The sequence below is a fragment of the Gavialis gangeticus genome, unplaced genomic scaffold (assembly GCF_001723915.1).
Source record: "Gavialis gangeticus isolate Ggan-Ray unplaced genomic scaffold, GavGan_comp1, whole genome shotgun sequence".
Taxonomy (NCBI): domain Eukaryota; kingdom Metazoa; phylum Chordata; order Crocodylia; family Gavialidae; genus Gavialis; species Gavialis gangeticus.
Genome location: NW_017729000.1, coordinates 8,539,072 through 8,548,762, shown reverse-complemented (window position 1 = coordinate 8,548,762; position 9,691 = coordinate 8,539,072). Strand labels below are relative to the sequence as shown.

At 46.8% G+C, this 9,691-nt stretch overlaps 1 protein-coding gene across 3 annotated transcripts in view; it reads left to right on the top strand.

Annotated features, from left to right (window-relative positions):
• The first annotated feature begins 585 nt into the window (after positions 1–585).
• MYOT (myotilin) overlaps positions 586–9,691 on the top strand; it is a 43,099-nt gene continuing 33,993 nt past the window's right edge. Inside the window, exon 1 of one of the 3 annotated variants that reach the window (XM_019506224.1) lies at positions 586–1,138. The gene's annotated coding sequence lies outside the window, so the exon portion shown is untranslated. Of the gene's footprint in view, positions 1,139–5,051; positions 5,196–9,691 lie in introns of those variants that run through there. The other 2 variants (XM_019506226.1, XM_019506225.1) reach the window with 2 other exon arrangements.

Sequence of the window (9,691 nt, the reverse complement as noted above, 5' to 3'; positions counted from 1 at the left end):
GTATCAAACCTCTTCCCACAGACCAGTGGGAAAGGCGGTGTAGCCGGGCAGGGGGTGCATGGCCAGCCTGGCAGCTGCTGTGGGACGAGTCTTACGGAAACCAGTGTCAAGCACTTTAACGCTGATTTCTGGTGGAGTCCGGCTGCATTCACCATGGGAGGAAGATGCAGGAGGTCGGACCAGCTCCCTGAATGGTTCCTTTGGGCCTCCGATTCTGGGAACGTGCCGTTTGGAGGGAACGTGCTGTCTGGGCCTCAATGGGCACATGCATTAGCCAAGGTGCTCTTTCTGGCCGTGCCTAATTCCTCCTTCCCCTTCATGTATCTATGTTCTCCACCAGCACAGAGCAATGGCATTTTGGAGCATAATTATCATTCCTATACTTCAAACCTGCAACTGCTCCAGCTACAAATCAACAGGAAACTTCAAGCAACCTGTTTAATACAGGAAAAAGACGGTAGACATTCTTTATGCCTCGGGTGTCAGAGCATTACAGCTGCACATAGTCATTCTAGCAAGAGCAATATTATGGGGACTGACATGGAAAAGCTGAGCTCAGTAAAAGTGTACCACTGCCTCCAATAAATCCAGACCATCTCCTACATTCTTCAGCGGTAGGAGAGGGGGGAGTATACCTTGGATTTTCTTTAAATCCCGACTAAATACCAGCAGAGAAATGCTCGCCATTCCAGATAAAAGTGTTGTTCTTCAAACGAATCTTTGCCTTGTTGCATTTAGACTTGGGGTGTCATCTTCCTAGTTAACCTGAGCTGGCATGTTTTCAGCATTATGAAAGTCCTTAACTCTATGAAGTATAAGCAACTACATTTTGGCTGTGACTATCTGAGCGGCCCGCGTCAGTGGACCTGGTTTGTTCCAGCAAACAGAGTTGCTCTGGAGGCTTTCACATAGCCTGGAGAATAAATTGCTTTAATTTATTCCTATACAGCTGACATTCCTACCATGCCATCACTCACAAGCAGGGATTTGTACATTAGAAACTCAGACTCACCATCCCAGGCAGGCTCCAGTCCTGAGAGGGGAGTTGGGGCATCTGGAGGAATCTTTCCACTTCGACTCTGCGCTGGCTCAAGCTGCTGGGAGCAGGAGCCCAAAATTCATTTGATGGCCCAGAGAGGTAAGCAGCCCTTTCCATTTCTGCCATACTGTGCACTGCCTTGCATTGGGGTTTTTATTTTCAGTCCCAGGTCTACAGAGGCACCAAATCTGGTCTTTCTTCAGCTAGTGCAATGCAAGACATGCTCTGGCATGCAGTCAGGCATGCAAGGTGGGACAGGGGGTCTTGGTTATACGGGTGGGATGACCCATTTGGAGACCAGGACAACTCAGGAACAGAGACAAATCTACCTGGGACACAGGCCCTGTTATTCCAGTGCCTGATGCTTAGATGCTAGGGTGACAGCCACCATGACAATGACAAAATGCAAAACTCCAGATCTCTTGGTTCAGAGATGGCACCTTTTATTTGACCAACTAAGAAATCGCAAAAAAAAAATCTTTTTCTGAAACCTTTGGGGCATGCACCTTTTCTCAGGCTCAGGGAAAATTCAAAATGGTAAAAAGTCCCCATAGGTAGAAAATAAACTTCATTTTTGCAGAGGAAGCTGAAGGTGAAACTGGGGCTTTCAGCTGTCAGGGCTCAGCACAGATAGGCTGAGGTGCGAGGAGAGAGAAGACACGACTCTTGGTTGCTGTTTTATACTTATCTGGGATTCGGAGTACCATGGCCTCCATCCTCAAGTGGCTCATTGGGGTATAAGGCCCAGGGAGGAGGCAGCAGCACTTTTGGGAAGGGAGAGAAAGAAAGTCTTGAATCCGTATTCTACTGCAGCAGGGATAAGAAAACTCCTCCCTTAACACTGGGAATAACCCCCCTATTACAGGTGGGAAAGCAGCTGAGACAGAGGTTCCAGCTGCAGCTCCTCAGAGCCCTGTGACCCCACTGCTGCATTTCAAGTAGCCACAGCTATCCCCATGGAGGTGAACATTTTCTCACTGACCTCAGGTTCCTGGGCCTGATCCTAAGTTCATTGCAGTCAAAGGACTTGCTCCTTTTCAGGCCACTGGATGTTGGATCCAGGTTCCCAACATCAGCATTGGAAAAACAACAACCTCTGGCGCCAAATTAGAGTCCGTCGGACTCAACGGGAGTCTTGTACTGAAAGGTAGTGCCAGGCTTCTGCAAGGTGCCGATTGCTTGTGTAGCCAAACCGGTGGCTCGCTCGCACTGTGTTGCTCCTGTTTTTGACAGAGAAACTTAAACCACGCAGAATTACATTGGATCCTCAGGATTTCCCCAGTTAGTTCCAAAAAAAGGAAGTACTTTGAACTTTACAGCCCGCATGGACTTTTTTTTGTTGTTCTTTTAAACTCTCTCCAAGTTTCTATTGTATTAACTGGCACCACATAAAACCCCTCAGCTATTGAAAATGTCACCGCCACCTTCTTACGGCTCTCAGACAAATTCCTTGCTTGACGTTTCAAAAAAATACCTGGGGAAAATTCATGGCTGGTATATCATCCCTCCAGTGCACGAGGGATGAACTCTGCTGATTTACTGAAGGGGCCAGTAGCAGAGATTTGAATTACACCCTTCCTCTTTCACTGCCCCTTCCCCTCAAACCTGTGAAGTTTGAAACTTGTTAATTCATCATCTCATCTCTCTGAAACCTATCACACAGGGCCTGGTTTTTCATCGCTTTGCATGGAGCCGTTTCTATTATGATGATTGCAAAGTTCATAAGCCTGATCCAAAGTACGTGGAAGTCAGTAATAAGTGACTTGCTATAGACTGCAAGGGGCAATAAGCCAGGCTCAAACTGTGGTTGTGCCTACAGTTCACAGCCAGCTTGAGTCCCATTGTGCGAGGTGCTGTGCAGGCATGCTTGTGAGATGCTACCAATTCTACTTCGCACAGGGGCCAGGGAGCTATATAAGGGGAAGGCATGGGGGTAGGGAAAAATCAAGCCCCAGGCTTTCTTCTATCGTACTGTACATCATGAGGAAAATAGATCAGGTTAATTCTTTGGAAAATGTGGTGTCTCTCAAAAGAGCAAAGGGCTAGCTACAAAAGTGCTGGGTACTCAGTTTGCTGCAGAATTCAATGCCCAGGTTTCCTGGCTTCTCTTCCTAACAGGGCTCCTTATGTGGTGCTATGGAGCTTGGTATTGAGTGGCGCTTAGCATCTGCCACTCTCACTGAACTCCTCAGGACTGGTGGGTGCTGACTGCCTTTCCGAGTCAGGCCACGTCTGCCTCATTTAGCAGCTAACCGTGTTCCAACAGAGCTGACCCTAGAGGCATCATTGAAGAAAGCCAGGGTTAGCAGTTCAAACCATTAACTGGGAAGCAAGAGATTTAGATCCTAGCTTCTGCTCCACCCCAGCCTTCCCAAGGGGTGTCCCTGCGCAGTCTCACTTTGCACTCTAGGTGTACAAGATTAACATCTGGGGAAGGTGGCTGGACTCAAAGATCTTCTGGAGGTCACTTCCAGCCCTAATGTCTATGAAATCTATGAAATCTGGATTCTGGTGTCTGTCCTGTTCAGACTCTAAACAGCTTGGGTCAAGGAACGTGATTCTGCTTCTTCACTGAATGCACTGGAGGAAGCTTAAAAATGTCCCAGACCTGGGAATCTAAACCCCATTAACACAAAGGAAGTATCATAGTTAGGCCCTGACATTTGCTACTAGCACATTGTCCTCCCTGCTCATCTGTCCCTTCCCCCAACTCCTGTCTTGCCTATTAGATCCTAAGTTCTTGTGTGCTTGTGCCATGCCTCACACAACTGGACTCCGTGCTTGATCAGTCCCCAAGCACTGTAATAAATGTAGTCAATAAATAATAGCAGAGGTCAGTGTCAATGGGATTTAGGTCCCTGAATTACTGGTGTTCTTTTGAAAACATTATCCTTATTATTACGCAGTGTGATATTATGGTGTCTCTCTGGTAGCTCACCTGTTCCTTACCTGTGAACAACACTCACCTACCTTACAGTGAGTAGTGAAGCTGAAGTCTAAAAAATTGCATGAAAACCCTTGGGCTCTAGGCACTAAGGAAAAAAACAAAGCATTATTCTTGTCTTGTTATGATAAAAGAAAATTGGGGTTTTTTTCCTTCCTTCACTCAATTATTTCCCCCATTTTCAACATTTAGGCTCGAACATTATTATACATAATGATCTATCCTGCGATAAGGTCTACAGATCAGATTTATTTCTATAGGATATGACGTTGCATTGTAAAATGCCAGAGTAATGGACTCAGCTGGTCAAGACAACATCATGAGTTACCTGCATCATACACCAAACACGGCACATTATGCGAACAACACATGGAGATATTTTTCTTGGTGTGAAGTTGTCATTCTCACATGCCCCAAAGTCACGGGTGGTTGCGTGTGCACAACTGCTGGGTGCAGTCATTAATGCCCAGTGGATGGCTGGGTTACACTGCGTCCAAGGAGGAACACAGATCAAGGTTTTGTTTCACGTTGACACTGGCTGCCAGCACAAAATAAGATGGCATCTTCTTTCACAGAGGTCTGAGTTTGAATTAATCTTGATGATTTTTAAGGCACATTCAGAACAAAATATCTTTGTAAAGTTTCTTTTTAAAAGACAAAGGGATTTAGACCTTGGCCAAAGTTCCCCACACTCACCTTTTACATATTTGCCCTGGCATCGAAGGTTAGGGTCGACACTGGACTGCAGTTCCTCTCAGGTTTCCAAGGCCTTGTGTAATTAAGCATTATAGTTTGTTTGTGGAACACATCAACAAGAGTTCAGTTGACAAGCAACCTCAATAATCAGGCTTTGGCACACAGAAAACTTGATCTCGGCTGTATTTTTAGTGCTTTTCTACCTAGGAATCTCATGTCAGCTGAGAAAAAGCCAGAAATCTGAGCACACACTGAGATCACTTCCTAGATTTATCCTTAAGTAGTTAGCATGACATCCAGTAACTCAAGAGACTACCAGCAACCTAGTCTCAGATCATGGGTGGCTGTCAATTGAAAACATTCGCAGAGTGATTTGCATTCAGCACTGCTAAAAGAATTTCCTGAACCAAAGTGCGTGGGTTCAGATTTTCACTGTAGGCACCTTTTCACAACAGAGGGGCAGAAAGAGAGAAAGTATGACCAGAAAAGGTTTTCACCACTTGTAAACAGAAACAGGTATGTACTAGCATGAAATTTAATCATTAGGCACGAAAATCAGTCAATCACGCCTCTGTTTGCTAATTAAATGGCATTAATTTCTAGTGCTCTGGGTACTGCACATGTTCTGAGTACCTTGGAGAAGCCATTGCTTTGACTGACATTCAGTCGAGTGTGAGCTAAGACCAAAGCATTGCTTTCTAGTTTGCCTTTGGGGCTAAATGCACATATTTGATTTAGCAACGCACTTGGGCTGCTTGACAGGCCAACAGATTTATACAACGCCAGCTGCTTCTATATTAGATGCTGCACATCGTTAAAATTAGAAATTAGATGGATCGGATTTCCTAGGGGGGATTCTGCTCGCCAGCCCACTTCGGCCTCTGCATGGACTCCCAACAGCAGCAGACTTATCTCTTGGCCAATATTCAGTAGCAGCTATTCAATTATAGCCCAAAAAGTCACTTTTGTTTGTTGAACTGATCATACGTTTTGCTGAAATGTAAGTTGCAGCATGGACAGCCACCCTAAAAGTCAGTGTTTTAGGGCCTAGAGAGCAATTAAAGATTATGCTGGGTGAAGACTTGGCAAAACTGAATTGGATATCATTTTATTTGAATATCCTCAATTTTAATTCCATTTCTATGCTATTGTATGTACTGGGACACTTTTGGGGGTCAATCTAGTTTTGTGTTAAACAATTCTGGTTTTGAAATGTTATTTCTGGAATCTTCATTGAGAACTGGGTCTTGGTGTCCCAAATAGGACTGACGAAAAGGGAAGGGAAAAAAGGAATATTCAAGTTTTCCAAATAAGTAAAGTAATTAGCATGACACCTATGCAAGTAATCCTTCTAACTGCTTTGTAACCAGTGCCTTAGCACTACATACATGTCTTGCAGGGACCAACTTTGATTTTCTGTGTGCTTGCTCTCAGCTTTCCTGATTTATCTAAGTTCTTTGGAGCAGGAACTGTTTCTTGTTACATCTTTGCTCAGTGATGAATGCAATGGGTCCCAGATGGGAACTTCACGGCGGCATTTTAAAATGCATAATGAGTGATTGTAACTCTTCAAAATGTATCATTCCTAACTGGTTTAGAGGATATGAGCTGTCAAGCCTGGATGCCCATTAAGTAACACACTTACAGCATTTTTAAGTCTTTGGTGTCAGCTCAAAATTGTGGTAGCTGATTTAATTTTGTATAAAAACACTGGCTAATTACGAACAATTAAAAGTGAGTGGTAACAGGTTCATTCTGTTTAAAGCGGACCTAAAGAGAGAAGGATGGTAAGACTAGATCAGTGGTTTTTCAATCTGCAATCCATAGATGCTTGGGGGTCTGCAGAGTATGTCTAAGGGATCTGTGAAAGATGATCAGTCAGAAGTATGTGAATACCCACACTTACAATTCAAAGGGGTCTGCACATCCATCCAAAATTTCCAAAGGGGTCCACAATGAAAAAAACGTAGAAAACCACTGCACTGAATATTTTGGTACAGGAGGAACTCTGCTTCTCTTGGAGATCAGCCACATGTGAAGCTAGCATGAGGGACGGGTTTTTCCCACCAGCTTCAGTGGGAACAGGATGGAGACATTTGACTTTCACAGTAATGATCTGCCAGCAACAAGCTGGTCCTAAGTCACTCTGGGGAGCTTCACATTAACTGCAGCCTCCGACCAGGGAGAGTTACAATGGCTGGATCTAGGGGAAGGTCCAAGGACTTGAAGTCCTACTGGCGACAGCCAAGCAACATTTCTGGGGTCTTACCCTTGTCTTCCTTACTGCTGCCAATAGCCAGGATCTACACGTTTACTGAAGATTTGAAAGCCAGTATAACAACACTGGCTTTCAAGGCAGTCCCTACAATGTCAATACATACAGGCACACTAGAACTGAGCATAGGCCTGGCAGCAAGAAGACATTACATTCAAATCCTGGCTCCAACATGGAGTCATTCCACGGCCTTTAGAGGAGCCAGGCCAGACCAAACTTCAAGCCACTTCCTGTTGCATTGGGGGCTATTCCTTCATGGACAGAGGGAAGCGTTATCCGTCCATGTGCACCTCAGCCATCATGATCAGCCAGGGTATGTGGTCCCCTACACAGAATAACTATGAAGCTGTGCTCCACCAGAAGCAACCAGACACCACTTCCTGGCATCCCAAGTTAGGAAGGGACCAAACCCTGACTTCCTCTTTTGTCAGATCCTGTTCTTCAAATCCCAAAACTCGTCGTGGGATCAATTATACTGGGGGCAGGTGGGAGAGCAGTTTCCCAAGCCTACCCCTTGATGCTGAAGGAAACTGTGTTACACAGAAGTCATCCCCATCCACAGCATCTCGCCGTGATGCTGCACTGACCAGCGGGAATTCCAGCTGGTGGATCACATGTGGCTGGCCCTCTGTGTTCAGGACATGTCTCAAGCCTGCCCCAGCTGCCGAGCTCACCTCCTTCAGGAGCTGAAACTGGCTGCACCAAAGCAGCAGAGATGGATTCTTCTCTTCCAGGATGCCAACAGCCTAAAGCAACTCCAGACCGGTCAGCAGCAATTGAAACTGGAGAGCTTTAGATAAAGTTGTCCTTAAAATGCAGCCTCCAGAGAGAGGGACTTCTGGGTTCCTTGATGAGCTTTGCCCTGGGACTTAGCACAACTCCAGCCAGGGGAGCCCTGGGGTAGTGGTAGATGTTTTCAGCTGTTTTGCTTACTGGAGCTGCCCTGAACAGGCTTAAACTCTACAGAGGCACAGCAGCCTTAGAGCAGTCATTACCAGCCCTGCTGCAGCCATCCTGGCTGTCCTTAGGGAGGTATTTGGATAAGAGCTCAGTGTTGGCTTGAAGCAGCCCCTTCTGGTCTTTCAACGACAGGTCTCCAAGTCACGGTTCTCAGCATTTCTGGGCTGTAAAGTCACTTTAGGGTCCTGAAGGATTAAGGTCTCCATTGCTCTGCACTGGATCTTCTGCCCGGTCTGCGAGAGAAGCAGCACAAGCAGCAACCTTTGCAGCGCAGGTGTTTAACTATGCACATGGGGCTTAGTCAGAAGTCTCCTGTGTCCTGAGCAGGGGAGGAAGGAAGCAAACAACCCCTTGACTCCTCCTTGGAGACTCACACACAGCTGCCCATAGGGTGCAGAGCAGCTACTGCAAGGTGCTCCTCCTCCTACCAGCGTAATGGGCAGGGAGGGCAGCAGAGACGTGGCTTAGCCCCCAGCACACCGGCCTGCACACCAGAGCCAGTTTGATGACAGAGGCCATCTTTAGCAATAAGAGGGCTAGTGCCTGCCCCCACGGGCCCAGGGCTGGGGGGAAGCTGTGCACTGTCCCCGAATTGTCTGGATTGTACAGTTCGAGCCTGAAGTACCTACCTTTACATGAGATGAACTGATGAACATTAGGGGCAACTGGTGCTAGGCCCTGAGCCCCCCTTACTCAGGGAACTGCCTATTTGCAATAAATAGGCATACTCTTGGTAGCAGTTTTCTGAGTAGCCAGACTTATTCTCACTCTGTTTTCTTGCTCCTCTTCCTCTGCTGTTTGCATCCTTCCAGCCACAATCAAAACACCAGTTCTTGATTCTCTAGGAAGAAAAGAAAGTCTCCCAATAAATCTTGAAATGACCAGAGTGAAGCCCACGTCACAGAGCTCAGATCCAGACTCTGAAATGATCACCCAAAGCAAGGGGTAAGGGAGTGGATGTCATAGCACCAGGCACTGAGGAGTGAAATTCTCCAAAATCCAGAAATCTGGCCCCACCTCTGGAAAGAACAGAAAAGATTTTTTAGCACATGCCTCCAAATGTTTAGCAACCTGGAAGGTAATGAGCTATATAAATGTCTCCCAATCACAGAGTTAGTATGGAAGATGCAGGTGTTACACCTGGTCTTCAGTCGCCACTACTCCAGGGTGATCGCAGTGTCCACATAGCCACTGCTACTCTACACGGCACTGGAAGCTGAACTATTCCCAGGCAGTCTCAGGATGAGAGGCCTCAAGCTGAGCAGCTTGATGATGGCCAGAGCACAGAAAGGAGCAGAGGTCTTCCAGGGGACTGCCATGGAGCTACAGCCAGGATCAGAGAAGTGGGAACATAGCAAAGTCCGCTTCATTCCTGTTCTGGGCTCCAAGCAGCAGCCTGGCTCTTTTGAACAAAGGGTCTGCAAAGCTGCTGCGGTCTCTGAGGTAGTGCTGGGCACATACCGCTGGGGGGCTCCAGAGCAGCAGCTAGAGGATTTCAAGGAGGACACTGAGGCATCATTAAAGGGGCAGGTTTCAGCAGGGAATGTATTTCAGCATGCACGGGGCCCTTCTCCCCAAAAAATTCAGCACTGGGACTGCTCTGCAGCCACTCCATTCCTCCACTATCGTGTATTATCTATACCCCTTCCTCCCCTGACCCATCAGTCCATCTCAAAACGGCTATTCCACCCCTGCTGTGGATGGAGCTCCACAGAGCACAGCCCAGGCACCCAACAGCAGGACCCCCTCCCTGGGTACCAACCCCTGGCTGCTGCCA